Source organism: Macrobrachium nipponense, chromosome 24 (genome assembly GCF_015104395.2).
Source record: "Macrobrachium nipponense isolate FS-2020 chromosome 24, ASM1510439v2, whole genome shotgun sequence".
Classification (NCBI taxonomy): Eukaryota; Metazoa; Arthropoda; class Malacostraca; order Decapoda; family Palaemonidae; genus Macrobrachium; species Macrobrachium nipponense.
In genome coordinates, this window is record NC_061091.1 from 76324176 (window position 1) to 76351563 (window position 27388).

Consider the following 27388-nt stretch of genomic DNA (forward strand, 5'->3'; position numbering starts at 1 on the left):
TTCACAAAACTATCTCCAGGATATGACCAAGGATCTCCAAAATTGTCTCAAAGACATAGCTCTCCCAAATGATACTGCCCAATTATATAAAAAAATTATCACCTATTCGGGATAAAAAAAAAACTACGATAAACTCACAATTCCATAATTATATACCACCAAAAAAAGGAAAGTCACCCCCAAGGATTAATGCCATCTCCTTATATATATATATAAATCACCATCTAATAATAACACTCCAGTGATAAAAAATATTTCCTCCATTTAATTAATAACCCCATACAAAAAAAAAAATCATCCCCCCAAAAAAAATTGTCCTTAAATCATAACTCCCCACATTACCCGAATTATATAAACCCCAATGTCATCTATTCGGCTCGTGAAACCCCAAAAAAATTCAGCCCCAAATATCATACACACAGGAATAATCACATGTTTATCAACACGTTTTCTCAGCTAAAACAAAAATTTGCCGTATTACAACAACTTCCCAAGTAAAATATTAACCCCGAAATCTTACGCCAAAACGCCGCAGATTTGCGCATAATAAGAAAAAAAACAGTAGAAGGAAATAAAACAGAAAAAAACGTAAAAGCATTCCGCCACCAAATTGCAAAAAAACAGACAACAAGAAAAAAATGCAATTGCGCGACAATATATTAATCACCACAACCAATTCTTTTCAATTTTGAGATATGTGTTAACCTCGACCGACCTGTTTTTTCCTCTAAGAATACAAATCTGTTCAATTTTCTCTTTCAATGACTTTAAAAGGACCTTCAAACTTCCGCCTAATTTGTAATTTAGTTCATCTCACATTAAGTTTTAAAAATTCCTTGTCTCCGACATTGATCTTGGGATCAGATGTTTTACTATTACTCTTCTGTACCATATCTCTGGTTGTGGATTCGACATTACGGCTGAGATAAGCATGTCTCTCTCTCGCTGTGGATACCAACGCCTCGATCATATCCTCCCCATGATGAGGCATAGTTAGCAAATCAAATGTGCCTCGTGCTGGACAACCAAACAAAGCTCAAATGGGGACATTTTAATGGAATCACTAACCATAGTGTTAATACTATGTCTAACAACATTAACATATCTGTCCCAATTCTTATCATTACCACCTACAGTCTTCCTGAGAGCCTCGAGCACTTTCCTGTTTGCTTGTTCGCACAACCCATTAGCCTCGGGTCTGTATGGAATAATTGTTACTTTCTGTATCCCCATGACTTCAGCTAAACATTCCAAGGTTTTGTTCACAAATTCTCTACCATTGTCGGTTAATAGAACTTCGGGTGAGCCATATCTGCAAATGATACCATTGAAAAACGCTATGGCTACTTCTTCGGCCGTTTTATGCTTAAGTGGGAAAATTTCTACTATCCTTGTAAGTTCATCTGTTACCACTAGCAAGTACTTGTTTGCATACCTAGACTCACAAAAATTCCCCAGGATATCCATATGTATTCTCTGAAAAGGTCTACTCGGTATAGGATACGATCCTAATTTGCATGAAGTTGTCCTTGCAGGCTTACATGCGTTGTACACTGTACAATTCCTTAAAAATTTTTCACATCTTTCCCCATGTTTTTCCAAATGTATTTAGCACGAACCTCATCATACGTTTTTTCTATTCCCAAGTGTGGACTACCGAACCTGCAATGAACTATATCCAAAACCACTGGAATTAGGACCCTCGGAAGTACGATCTGTGTCGTATCTCCTTTACTTTCACTGGTTCTCAACTTATATTTAATTTTCCTAACCAATAGATTACCTTCTAACTCCAGACCCGAAAAAGGCAACTTATAACGTTTCCTAACTAATTCCCCCTCTTACAAACGCTTTTGCATCTGCTAAAATCTCGTCTTCATCTTGCCTTTGCTCTATGAGAGGTATATCCCATTGTATGGCCTCGCTAGTGACTTGCGCGACTTGGAATCCTTCCATGTCGTGAAAACTCCTACTGAGAGCATCAGCAACTACGTTAAATTTGCCCTCTATATATTTGAGCTTTGCATCAAAATCTCTGATAGTTAAAAACCATCGAGCTCTTTTAGGCAACAAATCGAGTTTATTAAAAAGATCTAATAATGGCTTGTGGTCTGTAAGAACTTCTTTATTCCCCATCAGTAACATTTTCAAATGTACTAAGCTCGACACTATTGCAAAGGCTTCTTTATCTATGGTCGCCATGGATCTCTCGTTGCTGTCCTTTGTCCTGAACTTCCTGCTATAAAAAGCTATAGGATGGAATTTCCTATCGAACTTTTGCATAAGGCAAGCACCTATACCTTCCTGGCTTGCATCAGTCACTAATGTAAAAGGTTTGCTAAAATCTGGAAACTTCAAAACAGGGAGATTCATTAGCACGTCCTTGAGGTTTTGAAAACTCTCCGCCTGGGGTTCCTTCCATTGAAATTGAACGTCTTCCCGCAATACATCAGTTAGGGGAGCTGCTATATTAGAGAACCCTTTCACAAACCTCCTGAAGAAACCGGCGATACCCAGGAATGACTTAATCTCTTTCTTTGATCTGGGGGTGCGAAAATTCGCTATTGCTTTGACTTTATCGTCATTTGTACTCTAAACCCCTTCCTTAGATATGACGTGGGCCTTTAGGATATGTGATCTGCTTTTTCAAGAACGAACACTTGGCTAGCTTGATTTTCAACCCCGCTAATCTAAGCCTTCTAAGTACTTCTGTAAGCACTTCCAGGTGTTGCGCGATCGTGTCTGTTGCAAACAGGATGTCATCCATACACACAAAAACATTTTTGCCCAATAACCCGTGCAAAACTGTGTTCACCAACCTGGTAAAGGTCATCGGACTGCCCGATAAACCGAAAGGCATTCGCGTAAATTCATAGTGTCCCTTGGGCACTGAAAAAGCGGTATATTCCTTGCTACTTTCACTAAGAGGGACCTGTAAAAAAACCCTGCGCCAAATCAATTGAGCTATAAATATTATGTCCCCCAATTTCAACAAAAAGATCTGGTATGCACGCGACTGGATAGCGGTCAGGGATCGTCTTTTCATTTAAACATCTAAAATCGACGCATACACGGACAGAACCGTCTTTCTTAGGCACCACTAACAAGGGAAAGTTGTAAGGAGACACGATAGGTCTAATGATTCCTTCTTCTTCCCATCTATTAACCTCTCTCTACCTGTTCTCTACCTGCAGGAATATAAATAGGTTTTGTGCCACTCTCCAAATTTACCTTATGCTCCAACACATTAGTCAACCCCAATTTATCACCTTGTAAGGCTACCGTATCCCCAAATTCTGCCAAGAGCCCGCTTATCGCTTCAACGTCTTTGCTATAATCCACATTAGCTAAATGTTCTCTAAATATTCGTTTCCTTGATTGCATTTCTGCCTCCGAAAACTCAGGTTTCCCCTCTACGATAGCCGCTGAACCACTATCACAACTCCAATCTTGGAAATCCAATATATATGTATTCTTTTGGTATCCCCTAACTGTATCATTACAGTTTAGCAATTCTAACCACGTAAACCCATCCTTGGATATACTGTTCACCGATGCCGTGCTAATAACCCCTCTAAGCTTCTCGCTATTTTCAATAACACACATCTGTGGGTTTTCTCACTTCCATCAATTTAACTTTAACCATAGTCTTCGAACCAGGTAGTAACATAACGTCTTCAGGTAAAACACCTCTATATTTGTGGTTAGTACCTCCCCTTTCCACCACCCCATACACATTACCACCCTCAGTATCATCCCCAGCATTGTTAGTATCAGAAATAACATCAATATTAGTATCAACATCACCATCCAAAGTATCATCACCACCATTTTTATCACCGTGAACTCTGATAGAACCCCCGTATTCATTTCCCATATCAGCAACGTGGGTTTTAATATAACCTTTCTCCATAGCACTCATATCACCGCCATTAATATCACCGAGCACATCTCCTTTTTCAATAACCTCCATGTCCTCCGTTCTAATCACATCCTCATAAGGCAGAAAAACACCAGGTATCCCGACTGTATCCCATTAACACCCGCATGGATCGAAATCTTGTGTCTTCTACAAGCAGGATGACCCAGCTTAAGTCTGTTGCCCAACACAATTCCTTTCATTACCAAAAATGGTTCTGTTAGCACTCTGTCACCGAGAGTAAACTGTATTTGAACACAACCCAGGGTATTTAATCTATGGGCTTGCACATCACACACTGTCTCCGTTGAGGGTTGCAAAGGGTAATTGGAAAACAGTGATTGATACAAATTATAGTCCATTAAATTTATAGACGCACCCGAGTCTATAAATATCGGGATATCCACATCCCCTAATGTTCCATAGACTATAGGCCTGGGCTCTGGGGCATCCCCCACAAGACCACAATGGCACGTACCAATCACCTGTACCCTTTTTGTTGATCGGGCTTCCAAAAATTTCGCTGATCCCACTTTGCCCTGCTGGTTTGGACCTGCCTGGGAAGTTTTCACATTATAATTACCAGAACCTTGAGGTGTAGGCCTCGCATCTCTCCGTATCTGAGACGGACAAGATTGCCAATAATGATCAGTGCTCTTCCACATTCCGCAATATTTAACCCTACACAATTTCTTTGGATGCCCTGGTTTATTGCAGTTGAAACAGCGCAACTGCTGTTGCTTTTGATCGATTGATCTTTTGTTATATTCAACTTTTGCACACAGATGGGGAGGAGAAAATTCTGTGTCTCTTTGCACTCTATCCCTCGGGCCTGTCCCATTAAAAATTGTACTTTCTACAGTGGGACATTTAGACATATGTTTTTCTCCAATTTGGGCATAAAAGAATTATTTCGTTCTGAAGTAGGTTCAAAATCTTTTCATCAAAGCTATTCACTATCGCATCCGGTACATCGTGCAAGAGCAGGGAAAAATAGATCAGTTTATGAATGTTCTCAAGAGAGATTACTCCCTGTAACCCATTTAGATGTTTTCAATTTTCCTACCCAATCCACCACTGCATCAAAAAGTTTTGTACAGGCTGGGATAGAACACCATCTACCATCCCTCTGAAAGGACTCACACCCGCACTCACGTTCGTTATGTGATGTAGTAGCGTTGTGGTACTCTTAGTATCCGCCATCTTTCTCTCTTTCCGAAAGCTCTTTTGTTCTATAAGATTCCCCGATCTCAATAACATTAATGTATTTATATTCACAAAACCCAATCCAGAAAAATTAATACAAATTTTCCCCCAATAATGGATAACAAAAAGCAAACATGCCCCACGCCTAGTATATCATCCCACTAAAGCAACAACAACAAAAATAGGGAGGGGATAGAAAAATAAAAATAAATGCAAAACGCTTGCTAAGCGATCCAACTCGGTGACACCAAGCTCACACACACCAACTCTCGCCTGCCTCTCTCTCTCTCTCTCTCTCTCTCTCTCTCTCTCTCTCTCTCTCTCTCTCTCTCTCTCTCTCTCTCTCTCAGGGCATGACTCGCAACAAAAAAACCCGCTCGAGTAAATTTGCCACAAACAAAAAAAAAGAATACAAACAACAACAACAAAAATAAATAAATAAAAAATAAAAGATAAAAAGGAGAAAATAAGAAAGAAAGCTTGGAAATACACTCACATCTTCATATGACTGGAAACGGAATTCATATATGCACCGCAAATATGCGTAGGCTGTTTACCACACTCGTGAAACACTTTAATACGTCAAAATTAAACTTTTTCCTTCACGTTTTGTTAAACACTGGTTTCAAGAATCACAAAATGGCCGACACTGACTGAGCCAGAGAGATGCACAGCCTCTCAATACCCAACCCATTGAATCAACAAAAAGAGCCCGAGTTGCCTGTGACATGATTATAACCTCTTTTCCTACCAAAAAAACATCTATAAAATATATAAAAAGCCTCTTGAACCGCCTGCCACCTCTCTAACACCCTTTTATCAAAACTACACAAATTGGAAACCCTTACCTGTTGTCAATGGTGCCCTCTGTCTGCAAACATGTCATTAGGCTATTAAGATTAGGTAAATACAAAAATATACTATTTATTACCCAAAGCAGATGAATATAAAATAGAACAAAATGATTAATAGTCATAGTGATGAAAACTCAAGTCTGCCCACAAAGAAAGCTAGTAAGTTATCATTCTACCCTCCTGGTTAAGAATTCACTCCCAGACCCAGAATGTCAATCGTTTCATTGTATTAGTCAGGTTAGAGAATCCTGTCTCTAATACCATGGAATAGAACCCATCTGTAATAAAGATAATGTTGGATAAAAGATACACTTCACACATCACTCTTTTCAAAGTAATCTTAAGTAAAAGAATGTATTTCACACTTCTCTCTCTTTTCAAAGGTAACGGTTTTCTAAGTCCTACAAAAATATGTGCCATACCTTTAAGATGGGGTTTTTCTCCGACACCTGGCGTGTACCAAACTGACCTCTTTCTTCTCACAAAAGGAATGTGGCTGTCGCAAGTGCCTTGGTCGATTAGACCTGTAACATCTGTACAAACGAATGTACATACTTGACACACCCCAAACTGCCTTGACGACAAAACGAGCAATCTCCAGATTAAAATGCTTACGTATCAAATTCCTTCATTCAAGAAGCTGCCCCCAACTACAGCTCAGTCTGTCTCCAAGCAAGGACATGATATGAATTCACTAACATTACACACTTGTAAGATATATATATATATATATATATATATATATATATATATATATATCCATATATGTATACTATATAAAGCATATAGGCCTAGACCTCCTAGAAAGGTTTAGATTTGGTCTAAGCGTGAGCCCTTCGTTCCCAAAATTAATTTTAGGATGAAACTGCTAGACTATCACCTTCTTCCTGGCTGGCTACTCGCCTCCCCCCCTCTCCCCACTGTAATTTACCAGCTACCAGGTGCACTACATCATTCGGTCGGTACTGGGGTCACCTGAGGTACTACAGTGGGATGGATATCTTAGTATAGACCTAGATCGTCCCATCCTGTTTGTGACGCCAGTTTTAGTAGCCATAAATCAACCAGGAAGTCTCTTCCTGCTACCGGCTGTGGGTGTGAGAGCCTCTGACTTTATTTCAAAAGAAAGAGAGAGAGAGAGAGAGAGAGAAAGCTACGCCTAATTCTAATCTTATTAGCTCCATTACTCTCAATCTTGCGTACGTAATGAATGCTGGAAGGGTTATTAAGCGCCTCCCACTGTGTCTTCATTAGACCTAATTGCAGGGTTTCCCACGTAATGGATTCCAGGATAATAATGGATAGGATTGCACCTCTCTTCTCCTTTTAAAGGATTTCGCTCATTATCACACGTTCTTCATGACCCATTCAATTATATATATATATATATATATATATATATATATATATATATATATATATATGTGTGTGTGTGTGTGTGTGTGTGTGTGTGTGTGTTAGTGTGTGTGTGTAGTGCGTGTGGTGGTATATGTGAAATATCTGATCGTGGGGTTTTCACCCCCCCCCCCCTCCTGCTACACCTTTCAAACCTTTTAATGTCAATTTACCTTTCAGCGCTGAATGACCTCATAGGTCCCCAGTGTTTGTCCTTTGGCCTAAGTTCTACATTAAAGTTCTCTCGGGGAGTAGTAGTCCATTAGTACTTAAAGTGATTCTAATACTCTTTCATTTACTGGTAATACAGCTATTTTAGACGCTAAAAGGAATTCCGATATTTTAATTAGATTTTTTTTGGGGGAGGGGGGGTTTGGTTGGGTGGTGGTTGTGGGGGGGGGGGGGTTCCCACTTAGAGCCACCCTTGTTCATACACTTGTATACTAACTATATAGCTTCATCCGACTTTAGATCTACGTCACACAATGAAGTCGACCCCTTGGCCAGACTTCAGACCAACATTATCGTATTAAACTTATAATTTCAGAAAATACGTTGTAAAGTCATGGTGAGATCAGTCGAGAAATTGATCTTGATAATGAAAATTTTTGAAAAAATTTTCTTCTTTAGTCTCTTATGGATGAAAAGTAAAATAATAGACAAAAGACTGAATTTCTCAAATTATCTCGACAGTAGTACTGCATTATATACACCCTTTTCCGTGTTGTCTAGCGAAGAAGTTATACTATTAATAAGCAATACCTTTACCAACACCCTTTCTCCTAAATTGAAGACAGTGCACTCTTCCAGGGTCCTTGCTCGACAACCAAATAAAATGAGTGTTTGAGTATCAGTGCAGGTGGTCGGTTGAGTATTTTTTTTCCTTAGAGGTGATTTTTTTTCCCTTCATCGTGGCCTCTGATTCAGGAATGTACAGGAATTTGGAGGTGAATATTCAATAAAATAACCAAAATATAAATGTTTTGTGAGCCTAAGGCATGAAAAATATAGTTTGTGCAGTGTTGAAAGTTGAAATTCCTAATTTTTGGAATGGCAAATGTCATTGTGATATTACTGTATACTAGGATACTTTCATGTATCCCCAAGTATAGGAACCATTTCTTATCCTGAGTTTTTAGCTTTAAGTGAAACACTTTTGGAGGAATTCCAGTGATAAACTTTTTTGTGTTGGTGTGTGTTTTGAAGTGGACCACAATCTTATGAACTGTAATAAAATATATCTCAAAAAATATAAGTCTCAGAGTAAGCAGTAAGAAACATTCTTGCTTCATGGCCATGACCACAAAACATTTTAAGATGACAAAGATGTTGCTAGGCCAAAGATAATATGCATCCTAACCTTACTTTCCGTGACCTAGACCTGTATCATTACCTGGCTGGGTGGACTTCAGACCTCTAGACCCCACCCCCTCTTGATTTGAGACTGCCTTGACGAAGTTATGCATTTTCAGCTGACTGCTGAAAATGCATAGCGGGCAAGAGGGCTTTCGAACTGGGAGAAATATCTCCCAGTTCGAATCCAAAAGTCTCAATTTTCCTCTTACTTAAATTTGTTTCCTCTCTTCTACTATCTTTAACTCAGTTGCTCAACCTAGCTGTCCCCCCCTTCTTCACTAAAACCCTCTTATGGGTTGGGCAGGGCTGGGCTCTTGCGCATTGGCTCTTTCTTGATCCAAATGGCAGAGACTGTAGAGGTTTGGTCCGCCTCTCGAGTATGTTTGGACCCTGAGGATGTTGATATGATTTCATAGCAATATCCATCGGGGCGGAACTACCTATGGGGGACTTGCCTGCGGAATCCGGGGAGGTATAGTCTCTACGGTAGGACTCTCGGCATTCTTTCCGGTGTGCCCTCTATTGTAACATGAATGGGGATGATTGCATACTAGTTATGCCCTCAGTCCTATCAAGCGGGGTTTTGCTTACACTTGAGCCACTCATGTTGATGGTAGAGCTATCCCTTCGGGTAGGGTAGGGAGTGGACATATGGGAGTCAGTCTCTGCTGAGTGTCTTTGGTGAGAGAGGGGTTGATGCGGGGGGGGCCTGGTTTTTCTGCCTGATTTGCAGTAGGTTTTTTCAAATTGCTGCTTAAGGATTAATGAATAACGACCCTATGATAAACTCCCCCGGACAATGCGACCTCCTGACACTACCCTCCTCTTCGACCTCTGGCACGGACAAGGACAATCCTATAGAAAATTCAATTGTACAGAAGACGACCCATGGCAAGAACTTGGATGTGGCTATGGAAAGTTCTAGTAGTGGTGAGAGAATCCTTTATGTTGATTCTCTCTCCTCAGATTTAAATTGTGTTGCATTTATGGAAATGTTTGGAAGATATGGTGAAATTAAAGTTATTAAGTATTGTGAAACTGAAGATTTTGCATATTGGAGGGTTTGGATTGAGTTTACTACTCATAAGAATGCCATGAATGCTTCAAGTGTTCACATAAGGAAAAATTAAAGTGTGTATTAATACATAAAATGCCCCAGAATATTGAAGTAGATTCCTTTTATCCAGCTAGAGTCAGTCAGGAAACTTCAGATGGGAAACGTAAGGTGAGGACACCTCTACCTGCCAGGTGGCTGATTGTTTCAACAAAATCAGACTTTTGTAATCTTTTCCACTTCAGGAAACATTTAAGAACATTGGTAGGAGCAATGACCAACTCAGATATTACTAGATTTGGAAAGAACAGTTTTTTGGTCCATGCAAAGTCTTATAGACAAGGCCACATGATCTCTAAACTGAAAAATACTAATATGATAAAAGAGGTCAAACCACACTATAGTTTAGTTATGCTAAGGGAGTGGTTTTTAGTCAGGACCTATATGAACTGTCTGACGAGGAATTGCTGGAAATGTGTGATGATAAAGTGTGGAAGATTTTCAAGGTTCCAAGGTCAAGAATGATTATTTTCACTTTCACTAATGATGAAGTTCCTGATTATGTATATGTTGACAAGGAGAGATTTCATGTTAGACCTTTTAAGCATAGACCACTCCAATGCTTCATATGTTTTGGATATGGCCACTCGTCAAAGGTGTGTACTCGAAACCAGTTATGTGCTGCCTGCTCTTTACAAAAGCATGAAGGCGAATGTCTAATCCAATATTATGTTTATAAATTGTAAGGGAAATCATAATGCAAGGCATAAGGAATGTGAGTCATTTAAAAAAGAAGTGGCAGCCATAGAGAAAGCTCATGCTGAACATCTAAGTATTGGCCTGGCGGCAAAAAGACTTTTGTTCCCAAGACCTCAATATAGTGATGTAGTGAAAATTGGAAAATCGAATAAAAAATATCAAACTAGGATGCCAACTTCCAAAGCCAAAGCTTCAGCTATCCCCTTCTGAGCTCGAAGTACGTTCAGCATACTCGCCTTCACCCAAGAAGGCCCCTTTGTCCCCTCCCAGATGGGCCTCCTCTGGGCTTCTGGGAGGTCTCTCGGGCTTCTGATGTAGAAGCCTCACAGGCAGCTTCACTGCCTGATCTGGGTATGTCCCAGAATGACACCTTGATCAGTGCACCTCATAAGGCTCAGGTGCACGCTGCAGAGACGGTGCCTCTTAGAAATAAGAGACCCCGCACTCCTTCATCATCTCCACCTATATCCCCACACCATAGTAGGGTTCCCAAGAGAGGAAATAGCAGGTCTCTTGAGGATCTGCCAAGTTCTTCTATGAAACAAAGGACCAAGACCAAGTCTTTCCAGACCAGCCCAATCCAATCCAAGTCCAAAAAGTAAAAAAAAAAAAAAAAAAAAACTCTAATAGTAAATAATGGCTCTATGTCAGTGGAACATACGAGGTTTCCATTCAAACAGAGAACAGGTCCGGGGTCCTTTTCAAGGAGCATAATTTAGCTGCCCTTTGTTTGCAAGAGACTAAACTTGGTAATGTTTCTCCTAACTGTGGACAGAACTTTATTTTTCACAGATCTCCACCACCTGTAGGTGAACGTTCTCATGGTGGTACATGTATTATTGCGGCCAAGTCATTACCACAAAAAGTTATCAAATTAGACTCCATACTGCAAGCTTGTGCAACACAGATTTTCATCAATAAATGGGTCACTCTGTGCTCTTTATCTAGAACCTGGCCTAGAAACTCGATTGGTGGACAGAGCTGGCAATCCAAGACAATTAGAGGTTGAAGATTTGCAATCACTTTTAGACCAAACTACCTCAGCCTTTCATTCTGATGGGGGATTTTAATGCAAAACATACTTTGTGGGGGGAAGGTAGGTGTGATCACCGTGGACTTATAATTGAAAGATTAATAGATTGCAATGATGTAGTTTTAATGAACAACGGTTCTCCTACAAGGTTTGATGTAGCCCATAACTCTAGTTCAGCAATTGATCTTACAATATGTTCGTCGTCATTACGATTAGATTATAAGTGGTCAGTGGATGAAAATCTCTATGGAAGCGACCAAGTGGAAGATAAAGGAGGCAGATTGGCAGCTGTATGAAAAATCTACCCAAGTCAATCGTAAGGCCAATGAATTTCCTTGCCCCTCAGCTGCCTACGAATATCTTGCTAGTATAACATGATTGGAGGGCAATGATGTCAATTCCTTAAAACATCAGGGAAACCCCGTCGTCCACTGGTACCTTGGTGGAATAGTAAATGTGCCTTGAGTAGGAAAATTGCAAGAGCCAGTTACAAGCGATATCGAAGGTCGTCCTGTCTTAGTTAATAGAATAATATACAAGAGAAACCTCGCCAAACAAAAGCAAGTCTTTAAAGAAGGCAAGGAGGGAATCCTTCATCAAGTACATATCAGAATTAAAGTATAACTCGCCACTTTCTCTGGTTTGGGATAGAATCCGTAAATTACTAGGGAAATTTTCCCCCCCTTCCCCTTTACCGATTTTGAAAATCAACTTGGTAGTTATATCGGATGCAAGAGAGGATGGCAGAGGCTTTTGCTCGGCACTTTTCCAGCATTTCAAGCCCCAGTCACTCTCCCCTGAATTTCGCAATATTAGAAACATGACTATAGTTAATCCGCCTGTTTGTTCTAACTCAGAGGCATATAACTTTCCATTTAGTATTGTCGAATTCGAATATGCCTTATCTTTGTCCTCCAACATCACCTGGAGAAGATGATATATTTATGCCATGATTTCTTCATTACCTCTGGAGTCAAAAAAATTCTTTGTCGATGTTTTAAATGAATTCTGGTGCTCAGGGACTTCATAAACAAGTTGTTGGAAAAAACTCTGTCATAGTCCGTTTTTAAAACCCTGGAAAGGACCCTAGTCATCCCAAAAGTTATAGGCCTATTGCTCTTACCAGCTGTGTCTTCAAGATTTACGAACGAATGGTGAATTTTCGTCTGATATGGTTATTAGAAACAAAGACAAAGAGCCTGTTGTCGAAGAGGCAATTTGGCTTCCGCAAGAATCGTAGTACTTTGGATCCCTTATTATGTCTAACACGTGAGATTCAGAATGCTTTTGCTGTCCAAAATCAAACCATTGCAGTGTTCTTTGATCTGGAAAAAGCGTTTGATACTACCTGGAGGGCAGGTATTTTAATGCAGCTGGTTGAATGGCGTATTGGTGGCAATATGTTTAATTTTGCCAAAGACTTCCTGTCTGACCGGTACCTTAAAGTTAGAATTGGCTCTACCTTCTCATCAGAGTATCTTCAGGAAGAAGGCATTCCACAGGGGAGTGTGCTTAGTCCAACCTTTTTTAATATTGCCATTAACGGTTTACTTGAACATCTCCCTGTTGGAGTAACTGGTCAAGCATTCGCGGATGATATTGTTATTTTGTGTAGTAGAGCTACTGCAGTTGAAGCTTGTACTAAAATTCAGATTGCAATTAATGCTGCCACTACCTGGGCTAATAGTAAAAGGTTTTCAAATTTTCTGTGAGAAAACTAAAGCTATACGTTTTTGTAGAACCACGTAGAAGGGAAGAGATTCCAACCTTATTTTTAGAAGGTTCTATTTTGTTGTATGAAGATGAAGTCAAATATTTAGGAATTATTTTGACAAAAAATTGACTTTTGCTGAACATATAAATGAGACTGCAGTTAATGTTAAACAACGGTGCAATATTCTTAAAGTTGTTAGTAACCTAATTTTGGAGCTGACCGTACTACTTTATTAAGAAGTTATCAGGCCTATGCTTGAGTAAGATTGATTATGGATCTCAGATTTATGGCTCGGCATGTAAGACCTTGTTAGGCAAGCTGGATGTAGTACACAATATGGCATTGCGTATTTGTACAGGTGCTTTTAAAACTTCTCCTGTTGAGAGCCTTTTATGTAGATTCTGGTTTTCCTCCTCTCTTCATTCGGAGGGAGGAAACAGGGTCTCCGATATTTGTCACGAGCACTAACCTCTCAGTCTAATCCAAATTTTAAGTATATAAAACATCCTGTTGACAGAGCACCAACTAAACCTACATTACCTAAGCCCCTTGAAGTTAGATTAACATCAGTGCGAGAGAGGTAGGCCTTATTCCTCCACTGGTTATGGAAACAACATTTTCTAAAATTCCCTCCATGGTGTAGGCCTCCTTTAGATATTTGCCAAATTAGAGACAACAAAAAGATCAGCTCAAGTGTTCAGCTTAAAAGTAGCTTCTTGGCCCATGTTTCTGAGCATAGTAACTCGATTGCTGTATATACAGATGGGTCAAAATCAGCAAATGGAGTTTGGATGTTTCTGTCATCATCGGTGAGAGAACAATTAAAAAAAGCCTCCCCCCCCCCTCCCTATTAACTTCTCAATTTTTAATGCTGAGATTTATGCTATTTTTTAGTGTTTAAAAATTTATTTTTAGTACAGGTAGCACTGGGGACTCATATATTATTTATTGTGATTCCCAGAGTTCTCTATCTGCACTACAGAAGTTGATGCCATCTAATCAACTCATTCAAGAGGTGCGGATTGGATGGCTGGTCCTCCTGCATTCTCGAAAACACATCAGTGTGAAGTTTTGTTGGGTTCCCTCGCATGTGGGAATTCGTGGTAATGAGCTGGCTGATACAGCCGCTAAGCAGGCAGCTTCCTCCCGGGCTTCCCACTCTGTGAGGGTTCCCTGTGAGATTTTAAACTTTTTATTAAATCATTTGTAGGACTAAGTGGCAGAATCACTGGTCCAACTTGAATAGTAATTTAAAGCTGAAATTGATCAGACCTTCTGTTCATCCCTGGTCCCCTTCTGTTGGGATGGATAGAAGATCTAGTATAGTTTTAACACGCCTGCGTATAGGGCATACTTTTTTAACTCACCGGTATCTTTAACTAGTGGAGCAGAGAGGCAGGTTCCTCAATGCTCCAATTGTAATGTTGGCATTACAGTGAGGCATATATTTGTTGACTGTCCTCTTTATTTTAATCATAGACGTCGGTTTGGTTTTCACCAACAAACCTTTGTCAGATATTTTAGGAGAAGGGGTGCTCCCACAGAGGAGATTTTTTAAATTTCTTAAGGAAATCCATTTGTTTTATGATATTTAATTGAGTATTTTAATTTGAATTTGGTTTTAATCATTTGATTTAATTATATAAGTGTATCTTCTATTAGTAAATATATCCCGTTGATATATATGCGCTGAATGGCCTTCGGCTCCGGCGCGTGGCAAATGGCCACAAATTTTATAAATTCAATTCAATTCTAGACCCCACCACCTAAACAAACATAAATTAAAGTACTGTACTGGGCTGCTTCCTTACGTAGCCTATTGTGTTGTTTCCTTACCTGACCAGGAATACCTACTTAGCCCCCCGCCTCCCCTCCCCAGGTCCCATATGCTGCTTCACCAAGTAGACCACACCACAAGGTGTAATAATACTGAGCAATAAATTTCCTACCAAGGGCATGAACTCTTGTATTGTTCCAGTTACTCATCTTATGTTTTATGTATTTTTTACTACTTTATTTAATCAAATACATCTCTTTTCCCTTTGTATCTTAAAAGTTAAGTGTAGACCTCTGTTAGAAAGACTAGGACTTTAGGATTGAGGTAAACCAAAAGCAAGTTACGTACACCATCAGCAATTGTCAGAAGTACACAAGTCACAAGTTGGGCAGTGTGAAAACTCTGTAGTTCATGAATGTAATCAATAACAATGGAAAATGGAAATTATTAAGCATAAAAATATGGTAAAGATTGTTACAGATACACTTTACATCTTGGCATAACCTTGATTTAGGTGCTGGGGGTTCTCTTGGTTGGGGGTTTTGCCTCCATAAGACCTCAAAATAGCCAGCCTTAGAGTGGTGCCAGAAATTAAGAGAAATACAGGCATAAATCCTAACCTAATTTAACTCAGGATACCAGGTCATAATGTAGATGTGGAACAGTAGTTTTAAGTAGCATGTAAAGGTGTCCGTAAAGCAGAGATTAGTATAATACATACTGAAATTAGATTTGATTGATATTTTTATAGCAATATTAATTTTATTTATGGATACCATCCCATTACTACAGTAATAAAAATTGTGCTTTGTCATAATCAGGGTAATCGAAATAAAACTCTGATCCACTTGATCTTTTACTCTTGAAATTTCTGTATGGTAACTGTCTTGAAGACTATAATTCTGAAAGTTAATCTTGAACTAAGATAGTTTTCAGAAAAATATATAGCTAATACTTGCCCAAGGTGGATTTTGTTACAAAATATTTTTGCTCTAAGGAAAATATTTTAATTACACAAATTTTTCCGTAGTTTTGTAGATGCTGTACTGTCAATTTTTACTTTTGTATATAGTATAGTGTACTGCCAGTGTTAGATTTTGTCTTGTACAGAAAACTGTGAATAAACTTTGTCTCATACAGTAAAATTAAAACTTCAGTTGTGAATAAACAAAGTCAATATACATCATGTATTGTGTTCAGTTATGGAAATACTGAATTGTTAACAGTAGATACTCGAGAGTGGCAGTAGTATACGTAACCTGTTGCTCACAAAGTGTGCCATTAAGTTATATTAAGGAAAACTGGTAAAACCTTGAAAAGTAAAAAGAGCACAAAACAGTTATAACACTTAATTCAAAAACTGTTTGGAAGAAGGCAAGGTACTGAATGTGAAGTCATTTTTGTAGCCAGAGGAATAATGAACCAGTAGACCAATTTATATACTTTTCTCTCATCACCAGGTCAACAAAGGAGCAGACATCAAATGATCAATTAGCAGCAGTGCTGGGATGACTGTAGTCAACTAGATGAGGATGGACATATCTAAAGAAGGTAAATATGATGTGTTTAAGGATCACTGGCTCACTCAGAACTATCCAGGAAACCGTTATAAAATTTTTTTCATTAAGTTTTTGCATACAAACTCATTAATTATTCATTGCCTTTCATCTGTACTACAGACCCTGTCGCACCAACTTGTATTGGTCAAGAATTCACTATGCATGACTAAGTGTACTAGCCTTGGTAAATGACTCGTACTTTCTTGCTCACCAGATGAGGAGTCGAAATTATGGCGAAGGGGGCCCACCCTATTATGATAAGTGGGTTTGTGTAAAAACAAAATAATAAAAACTCGTTTGTTTATGCAGTAATAACATTTATTGTATATTGTCTGATTCATAATTTGAGTGAGAATGATTAAGGAGGAGAGTGATGCAGTGGACAGAGAGAAGGAAGACAAGATGAGATGCATTCTCCCTCCAGAGGAGCATTGTTGCCTCAAAGCAAAAGTCAGTATTCAACAAGCAGCCCACTTACATCTACAGGTAAAACAATTATTTTGAGTCTGCATAAGCAATCGGGGTAGGGCCAAACACACTAGCAACATGTGTGAAGGCAGATACCACAGCACAGGCAACATTCAGTGTCATAAACATGGCCAACTGCAACAGTAGACACCAATGAGAAAACCTCCAGGAACTTGAAAGCGGTACGAGTAGGTCAAATCTTTTCTAGGTAGTGTGGCATCTCCATGTTCCCTTGCAAAGAATGGCATCAAGCCCGAAGTTTCACTTAAAGGCTAATGAAGATGGGTAAGAACAAAATGCTTGCCTTAATCTTGACCCAAGAAATATTCTCGAAGTGAAACAACAAACTTGAGGTATAATCTGATGGAATGAAAAGGAAATGGCGTTCGATGGAACCAGAGATTTTTTATGGACCGTAAAGAGGAAAAAGGGATATGAAGGGGGATAAACTCTTGAAAACGTTTTAAGATAAAGAACCAATGTATGTGGGGAAATAAAGAGAACATCATACTCAAAAGGTGAAGATAAGGTTTGATTGGCTAAGGGATTCACTTTCAGGTCACTGTAATCTGCCAATGAGTGAAAAATTTCTAAGAAAGGCAAGCTACCAAGATGTTTATAGAGGTTTTTAAGGAATACCCTCTTCATGACGAAGACCAATGATTCTTGCCCTCTTGCTCAGGTAAAATGTCAAAGAAACTTCCAAATAACCACTTTCTGAGGCAACACAAGGATGAAGGGACTTGGAGTTGGAGTGACTGTGGAACCAGTGGAAGTTTGGCTGCTTCAGAAGAGAGTTCCAGTTAAGGACACTGGGAATCTTGATATTTAGGCCCAAGAGGTCTATTAATCACTAGTGCTTGGACCAGCAAAGAACAATTGAGTTTTCTGAGTCAGCTGTGACCAGGAACTCCAGATCCTGGGTAGATCAGCCTCAAGGTTGAAAAGATCGTCTCATATTGACAGCACTGTAGCTGCTGACCACACCACTAGGTTTGACTACAAGTAGTTATCTATATTCCTGGAGACTTCAATGCTGCTCTCCAGTAAGTAGTTATCCATATCCCTGGAGACTTCAATGCTTCTCAACAGTAAGTAGTTATCCATATCCCTGGAGACTTCAATGCTTCTCTCAAGTAAGTAGTTATCTATATTCCTGGAGACTTCAATGCTGCTCTCCAATAAGCAGTTATCTATATTCCTGGAGACTTCAACACTGCAGAACAGTGTTTAGGCTCTATTAAAATAAGTGAAATATAATGCAGCCTCGAAATAAATCATCAAGGACGAAGGTCCCAAGACCAAGTTAATGATTCAATCGATGTATATCCAGCTCAAGATGTAGGCTTAGGCTGAGGTCAGAAGAACATGGCCTCTTCTTCTCGAGACTGATGATATACATTATGTATACTGTAGCCTCAGCCTACATTTTTGAGGGCAGAAGACAAAGACTTTGCCAGTGTCAGTCATTGCGTTCCGATGTCAAGGAATAGGACTAGGCTAAGGTCAGAGGAATCCAGCCTCATGGTCTCTAGACCACCTTCAGTAGTTACAGAAATCGTCTTTCACTTCACAGATGTATTTGTTTTTATGTTGCATGGAACTAGTGGTTATTCAGCAACGGGAAGCGTTGACCTACCTAAGGTTTTCGTGATCAACAGGAAAAGCACCAAAAGGAGGAAGAAAAAGTGTGTATGTTGTTGCTTCACTTTCAAAAACACTTTAATCTCATGCTTATATCCTGAGGTGTCAGGAAGCTTTATCTGCATCTTGTAAACATATTTATAGGTTGTAACAGATTTTGTTGCTTCACAAAGAAAATTAAATAACAGGTTAATCATTTGTAGGAGCCTTTTGGCTACCATGTCAAGGACAACACTAAATTCTGTTAGACTTAAGTACTGCTGCTTTTTAATCATGAGGAGAATAAATGAGTTAGGTGCTATGAATGACCTACCGTGACCAAACCAAAACCCTCCCAAAAAATCAAGCACAAGAAGCAAGATATTAAAATATGAAGGGTTGACCTTGAAAGCAAAGGCAAACAGAACTTGTTCGACTGCAGTTCCAGAACTTTGTAAAAGAGGGGAAAGAACGGTCCTGAGGATGGCGGGCAGGACTGGAGAATAGATAAGGAGTCTTGGCGGGGGAGCTGGGGAATCGGTAATGGGGGAGCCGTTAGTTAAACCGACTGTCATTTCATTTGATCCTGACAAGAAGGAAAGCATAAATTGACACTGATGCTATAATCAGGGAAGGGTCTGGATAATACTAAGCTCAGGAGTAATTTTTTCTCATTTTGTTGCGTAAGATCCATTTCTGATTTGAGGGTAAATAATAATGGGATTTTAAAATAGTTTTATAGTTCTTTGTAAAAAATACATAATTTTAAATTTAGCACATCAACTGCGAGTTATGGTAATCCAGGTCTTGGGATACTGAACTGCTGTGCAGGTGGTGCCGGAGGTCCACTCGTCCCCGGTGTGGGAGGTGGTAAAGTACTGACGCCTGGCGGGGGAATAGACGCCCCCTGTGCAGCAGGTGGAATGTACTGGCTTGGTGGTGCAGGCCTTGGAGCTTGTGGTACACTGGCTTTACTGGAAGGATCTTCCTGGGATCTAACATTTAGCGTGTGTCTTGGGCCCGTTTGCCACGCGTCGTCGTTATCATCTGTCACCGATGTGTCGACACTCACCTGTTTTATGAAAAGCATATGTTAATAATGCATTCATATTATGCTACATACAAGTTTCATGTTACATATACCCATCAATTTACCCAAATCCCTAAGGCAAACTAAGCTGTTGTAATAACTGTATTGTTTGTTAGTTAATTTTGCAAATTAGCTGGGAAACAGGCTCTCTTTGAAGGTAGAAAAGATAAAAATATAAAATATTGCTTTGAATGTTAATATTTTATCATTTTACACTGGAAACATGCTCTCTTTACCATAAATATATTGCTTTGAATATTTTAGCATTTCACATATTTTATCAGAATTTTATCTATGTAAATCAGTTGTGTGAGAAATTATAGTTATTCAATAATCTGTGTTTAAAATTGCAAAAGGCCATGAACTTTGTAGATGTAGTACATTTGAAGCAAAGGAGTCTTAACCTGTGGATCTTCTCACTTTTGTTTTTCATTACAGGTCAAGAGGAACTGAGTGGATATGTCAAATATTAAAAAGCTATTGGACACCATCATCACTGAGTCACATTATCCATGTCCACTTTTACTGGCTCCTGAATCATTGAAAAATGTACAATATCTCCTCACCAACCCTGCTCAGGTTAGATGGAATAGCAAAAAGTCATTTGGTGAAGAAATCCACAATGGTGTATGTGTAAATATATTAAAAACATACAAAACATGACAGATTTAAATCTATTTGTATTTTTCATAGCTAACAAACCTTTGGTCTTAACACAGAGAGGGGCTTGACACCAATCTCCATCCAAGAAAACTCAGCAGCGACCCTTTCAACCCTGCTTTTCCAGGGACTGGGCGAGGAGGCAGGGCCAGGTAGACAATAGAACACCCCACCACCTCACTGCCATGGGTGGGGGGTTGCCAGACCTGAGTAATGTTCTTTGGGTGGGATATCTACTCCCCTTCAAGTTCCTCCCAACCCCCCATCACAGAGTGACCTCTTCACCAATCAATTTATTCGCTAGGTTCAGCAAAAAATCTAGCTTTTCAAGGTGAAGTGAAGATGATGGAAAAAGGAGCCTTGGAGAATATGAAGGACGTATCTACAGAATTGTACAGCCATCTTTCTGGTTCCCAAGGCTATGGAAAAAGTTGGTCCAACACAGGGACAGTTTTTCTCAATTTTGTCATGGCTTAAGCATCATGATTAATTTGGAAAACCTAACCTCACTCCGAGTTAGAGACTTCTTTACCTGGGCATGATGACATAGACAACAGCAGCGAGAGTATTCCTTTCAGAATAACGGCTAGAAAAGTTCAGGAACTTTGCCCATATGTTCCTCTCCAAGCAACCAATACGCTCATTAGTGGCAGGTCATTTTAGGTTTCTTGTCATCCTTAGAAGTGCTAGCCCTTCATGGTCAAATAAACATTCGATCCCACTAGAGTATTGGTCTGCTGCAAAGGATCCTCCCTTGTTCCCAGTTCCATTATTAGAAGTGAGGAAAGACTTGGCTTGGTGGCTTTACTCTCCACACATCCAGAGATTCTACTGTTCTCAGATGCTTTGCACATGGGCTGGGGAGCACACTCGGAAGATCTAACATCAGGAGTGTGGGATCACCAAGACAAAATGGCTCCATGTCAATATCCTGAAGTTGAAAGCAGCCTTCTTAGCATAAAAGGAATTTCAAAAAAGGGTACCAGGGCATTCCATGGTACTAATGTCTGACAACAATACAGTGGTAGCTTATGATACCTAGAGGCTAGTGTCTCGTCATCTTCACAACTTGACAGTACAAACTGCACCAGTGGGTGGTCGCAATCAGTCGTTCTCTCAGCCAGATACATCCCAGGCAAGAAGAATGTGAAGTGAGACAAGTAAGAGTCACCAGGGTGAAGTTCTGGGAACAGAGTGATCACTGCATCAAGAAGTGGCGGAAAGACTCTTTCCTCTGTGGCGAAAGCCATCAACAGATCAGTTTCCAACAAGGTACTACAAAAACCTAGAGGTATTTTTTTAAGGTGTTCCAGATCCCTGGGCCGTGGCGGAGGACACCCTTCAACATCCTTGGGACAAACTGGACATCTACGCCTTTTGCTTCATCTGTCAAGTTATCTACAGTGATGATTTCCCAGAACCACAAGATGACCCTTGTAGCTCACATGTGGCTTCTTGCAGAATGGTACCCTGATCTTCAAGCCATGTTGACAGAAGCACCAAGAAAGATTCCTCCTTGGTACAACCTTTTGTGTCAGCCAGACATAGACTTCACCAGTCAGTAGGGTCCCTATCTCTACACAGTTTGGAGACTATCCAGTACCTCCTGTGAGTGAGAGACTTTTCTCACAAAGCAGCGATGGACAGGCTTCCTCAGGTCTTCAACATCCATGTACCAGGGAAAGGGGCCATCTACTGTGTTTTGCGTCATCAACAGCATCTCTCTCCGGTCAGAAGCTTTCAAGAACCTACTTGATTTTCCCGAGTCTAAAAACAGTGAAGTAACTATTGAAGTAAAAAGTTTATTAAAGTAAAAGTTAATACTGTGTTGTTGACAGAAAGTGGTTGTAATTTGAAGGTAGTCTGTTCCGTATTTCAGGTAATACCATCATTTTCTATAGAATAAACCATCTCATCTCCTTGAGCATGTAAAGTGGTGGGTCACTCCAACAATCGTCCAAAGCAGCTTGGGTACCTGTAACTTTGCTTGCTGAGTGCAACCGTCTTATGCCTCTCCTTTCAATCAGGTGATGTGGTTGCACTCAGCATCCCAAGTTACAGATGAACAACCATTTAACATGATCAAGGAGGTTAGCTGGTTTATCAATTAAAAATGACAATTTGTCCAAAATTGCATTTTTCCTAACTATACAAACCTGAGGTCCTTTTACAATAGGAAGGTACTAGCGGCAGCTGGATAGGTCGTAAGCTTTCGAACAAGGGGTTCGGTAGTTAACTGCTTGTCCAACAGGCGCGCGCGCGCGACTGGGAGGTAAACAAATCACTTTTGCTTTTGGCCCAAGCAAAAACTGCAGAGTGAGGGGTGGCATGAGGTGGGGCTATGTGTAAAAGGACCTCAGGTTTGTATAGTTAGGAAAAATGCAATTTTGGACAAATTGTCATTTGTTCCGACACGGCATACAAACCTTCGGTCCTTTTACAATAGGAAGACTCACTTCTTGGTGGGAGGAATCTGAGTCTTTTGTGAACAGACTGGTGTTCGCCCAACCTTGGAAGTCTCCCTGGTCGTAAGAGCGAGGGAGGGATCCAAGCCTTCTGTCCGATTGATCGGGGTGTGCACCGCAGGATCAATGGTCAGACCTCTGGACCGAGTACTAAGAGAGAGGCAAGCGTATCTCTTCGTACCAGCAATGTAAGAACTTGTTCCTGTACAGGAGCAAATATAAAGTCATGGGTTTGACTCTTGTAGGCATCCACTTCCCCCCCCTTGTAGGAGGAAGTGGTGGATATTCTGCTCCTATCCCTAGTGAAAGGGATAGGATGGGGCTCTGTCATATAGCTCTCCAGCGTAGTGACGACCGTGGCCCTCTGCCCACAGGTAGAGGAGGAGGAAAAGATGGGAAGAGGGAGCCAGTCACTCACTCACTCACACATCCATCCACACAGTCACACCAGGACTCGATGCTGTTTCAGCCTGCGAGGGTCTGGGTTAGCTACACAACTTGTTGAAGCAGCCACCACGGGTCCCAAGGAAAAGGTATCCAAGGACCTGTGGGCAATATCCCGAAGGTAGAAGGACGTAAAGGTAGTCTGGTTAGACCAGACCCCTGCCTTCAGGACCTGCGCCACGGAGAAGTCTTACGAAACGCCAACGAGGGGCCAATACTTCTGGACTTCGTGAGCTCTCGGACGGGACGTACGGATGTCGTCACTACCATCAGCCTCAATACGCCCTCCTGATGACCTCACGCAGCCAGAATGAAAGAGTGTTCTTGGATACTTCTTTCTTGGTTACCCCGGTGCTAACGAAGAGGAAGGCGTCGACACTCAGGCCTGAGGTGTCGAGTTTTCTTCAGATAGCGCCGTAGCGCCCTCACAGGACAAAGCAGCATCTCATAACCGCATCATTATCGGTGAAGTCCATTAGGGAGGGAATCGTGAAGGACTCGAACCTGTCGTCAGGGACCGACGGTTTCTGAGTCTTCGCAACGAAGTTCGGGACGAAATCGAGCGTCACAGATCCCATCCCCTGGAGTGTCGTACATCATAGAAAGACCATGAAGTTCCCCTACTCTCTTCGCCGATGCCAGGGCCAGCAAGAAGAGGGTCTTGAGGGTCAGATCCCTGTCTGACGACTCTCGGAGTGGCTCGAACGGCGTTCGAGTCAAACTCCTAAGGACAAGAGTCACCTCCCACGCAGGGGGCCTGAGTTCCCTGGGTGGGCAAGACCTTTCGAAGCTCCTCATAAGCAAGGAGATCTCGAACGGAGTTCGAGATGTCCAATCCCCTCAGTTTCAGGACGAGAGCCAGGGCGGCTCTGTATCCTTTGACTGTGGGGACTGAGAGGAGTTCTTCTCTCGGCGAAGAAAAACGAGGAAATCCGCTACCTGCTGAAGAGTGGCTCTGAGAGGAGATAGACCCCGTCTACGACACAACACCACGAAGACGGCCCACTTCCCTGGTACACAGCTGCAGAGGACTGACGGACGTTTCCCAGCCATCTCTGTTGCTGCGCTACGAGAAAAGCCTCTCGTTCGCAAGAGATGGTGGATAACAGCCAGCCGTGAAGACGTAGGGACTGGACTGCTCGGTGGTACCGCTCGACGTGTGGCTGGGCGAGAATGGTTGTGCCAAGGGGGAATCTCTCTCGGTTCTCCTGCGGAGAAGAGCCAGCAGGTCCGGATACCAAATGGCCTGTGGCCATTTGGGAGCCACCAGGATCATCCTGAGATTCGGGGTGACCAGTGCTCGACTGATCACCTTGCGAATCAGGCTGAACGGGGGAAAGGCATAGACGAAAGAGGTTGTCCCACGGGTGTTGAAGAGCGTCCTCTGCAGCTGCCCATGGGTCCGGCACGGCCGAGAAGAACACCTGGAGCTTCCTGTTGTGCCGGGTGGCGAACAGATCCACGACTGGTCGCCCCCACAGGTCGAAGAGCCTTTCCGCCACGTCCTGGTGTAGAGACCACTCGGTCCCCTATCACCTGATCCCGACGGCTGAGGCGTGTCTGCTACTACATTCCTCTTCCCTGGAATGTAGCGTGCCGACAGCTCTATTGAGTGTGCCTCGGCCCACTCGTGCACCTGCCGAGTCAACTGGTACAACGGGAGAGACACTAAGCCCCCCTGTTTGTTGACGTAGGCCACTACCGTGGTGTTGTCGCACTCAACACCACTGAGTGTCCCATCAAGCGGTCCTGGAACTCTTGGAGAGCGAGGAAGGCGCTGCCATTGAGTTCCAGTACATTGATGTGAAGGTGCTTGTCGTTCTCGTCCCACACTCCTGAAGTCAGCAACTCCTCCAGGTGTGCGCCCCAATTTCCCTCGGTCGATGCGTCTGAGAACAGCTGCATGTCCGGGGGGGGAGTGCGCAGAGGCACTCCTCTTAAGAGGTTCCTGTCGTCCAGCCACCACAGGCTAGTCCTGCCTCACCTCCGGTGTCAGTGACACTGGAAAGCTTGGGGGATCCGTCGCCTGTGACCAACTCTCCTTTAGTCTCCACTGAAGAGACCGCAGGTGAAGACGCCCGTGAGGGACTAACTTCTCGAGTGACGACAGGTGTCCGATCACACTTGCTTTCCATCGCTTGGAAGCTACCTGTTCCTGCCGAGACAGGACTGGTTGGCTGCCTCCCTGAATCTGCTGATCCGCGAGTCTGCGGGGAAGACTCGCCCTGCTACCGTGGTCGATCAGCATACCAGGTACTTCATCCTCTGCTTGGGCTCGAGATCGGACTTTTCGAAGTTCACAACGATCCCCAGATCGCGACAGAACTCGAGCAGTCGATCCCTGTCCTGTAGCAACTGCGAGCGGGAGCTCGCCAGGACTAACCAATCGTCGAGATACCTCATCAGACGTATCCCGTGCGAATGGGCCCAAGCAGACACCAGAGTGAACACCTGTGGGGCGGTTGAGAGACCGAAGCAAAGTGCCCTGAACTGGTACACCGTCCCGTCGAGGATGAAGCGGAGGTACTTTCTGGAGGACTGATGAATGGGTATTTGGAAATACGCATCCTTCAAGTCCACTGAAAGCATGAAATCGTTCTCCCTGATGGAGTCGAGCACTGAACGTGCCGTCTCCCATCGTGAACCGGGTCTGGCGAACAAACCGGTTCAGAGGAGAGAGATCTATCACCGGGCCGCCAGCCTCCCGTAGACTTTTCCACCAGGAAGAGTCGACTGTAAAAAGCCCGGTGACTGATCCGTGACGATTTCTACAGCTCTCTTGCTCAGCATGGTCTTGATCTCCTGTCTCAATGCTACGTCCTTCGATGACCCTGGAACGTACGACTGCTGTTGGACCGGGTTGGAGGTGAGGGGTGGCCGAGATTCGAAGGGTAATAGATATCCCTCCCGAAGGACATCTACAATCCAGGTCTCGGCGCCGTAGCACTGCCAAGTTGCCCAATGGCTGGCCAGGCACCCCCCACTTCCGGCAGCAGGTGAGGGGGAACGCCGTCCCTAGCGTTTCCCCCCTTTCTTCGACTTCTTCCCAGAGCCTCCACGGGAGGAGGAGGGCTGGGAGGAGGGCTGGTTACGGCTCCCCTTTGTAGAAGTCGAAGAAGACAGAGTCTTTCCCCGGGGCTTCGACGCAGCTACCGTCTTAGCCACCGAGGAAGCGCTAGCCGAGCTCTTGACTTGGCCGCAGTCCGAGGCTGCCCAGAAAGCCTTCGAGACTGCTGGTGAACAGACGGTCACTGTCGTCAGTGCGCCGTCTGTCCACCGCAGCGTCCACCATCTCTCCTGGGAAGAGAGACGTGGAACTCCGTAAAGGTCCGTTGCAAAGTCCCAACGCCGCTTCACGCGGCCGCCTGGAAACCCCGAGTAAGGACAGCGTCCCTACGTCGGAGAACCAGGTTGGCCCACAGGTTCACCGTCTGGTGGGCAAGGAGGAGATGGCTCTTCCCCCAGACTGGCAAAGTCTCCTAAAGGCCGAGTCATCTTCGGGAGAAATTCCCCCGGAGTTGGCTGCGACCTTAGATACTGTGAGGGACCACAGATCTAACCAGGAGACGGCCTGGAAAGCTGCCATGGCAGTAGATTCCAGGCCAAGTGCCTCTTGCTGCGAGAACCATAGGTTCTCGGACAGGAGCTGCTGCAGAGACACACCCGGAGTCAGCCTGGCTAACTCCGGGTTCACCTGTTTGTGCGGCATCGGGTCCTCAGATGGCACGTAAAAACGCCGCTGTCGCAGCAGAGGAGGTGGAAGGCAGCTTGCTCGACCTGCCAGACTTGAGAGAACCGTCTTGCCCGGAGACAAGCGATTCTACCTGGTCCAGCACTGAGTCGGCAAGCTCGGAACGCGGCAAACCCACCGTCGGATCTGGGTTCCCTCTTCGGGCCCCAGAATGACTCGAGCCGGGACGTGGGCTCGGATGGTGGGAGCGGCGATCCTTCCGCGAGGTCGTTTGTGCTGACGAAATCAGCGCAATAACCTCGGCAAAGTTCCTCTGGATCT

At 42.6% G+C, this 27388-nt stretch overlaps 1 long non-coding RNA gene across 1 annotated transcript; it reads left to right on the plus strand.

Annotated features, from left to right (window-relative positions):
* The first annotated feature begins 8215 nt into the window (after positions 1-8215).
* Positions 8216-20524, plus strand: LOC135204273 (uncharacterized). The gene is made up of 3 exons (XR_010312157.1): positions 8216-8321; positions 16528-16618; positions 20246-20524. It is a non-coding gene; the product is annotated as an uncharacterized LOC135204273 (long non-coding RNA).
* Positions 20525-27388: the final 6864 nt, after the last annotated feature.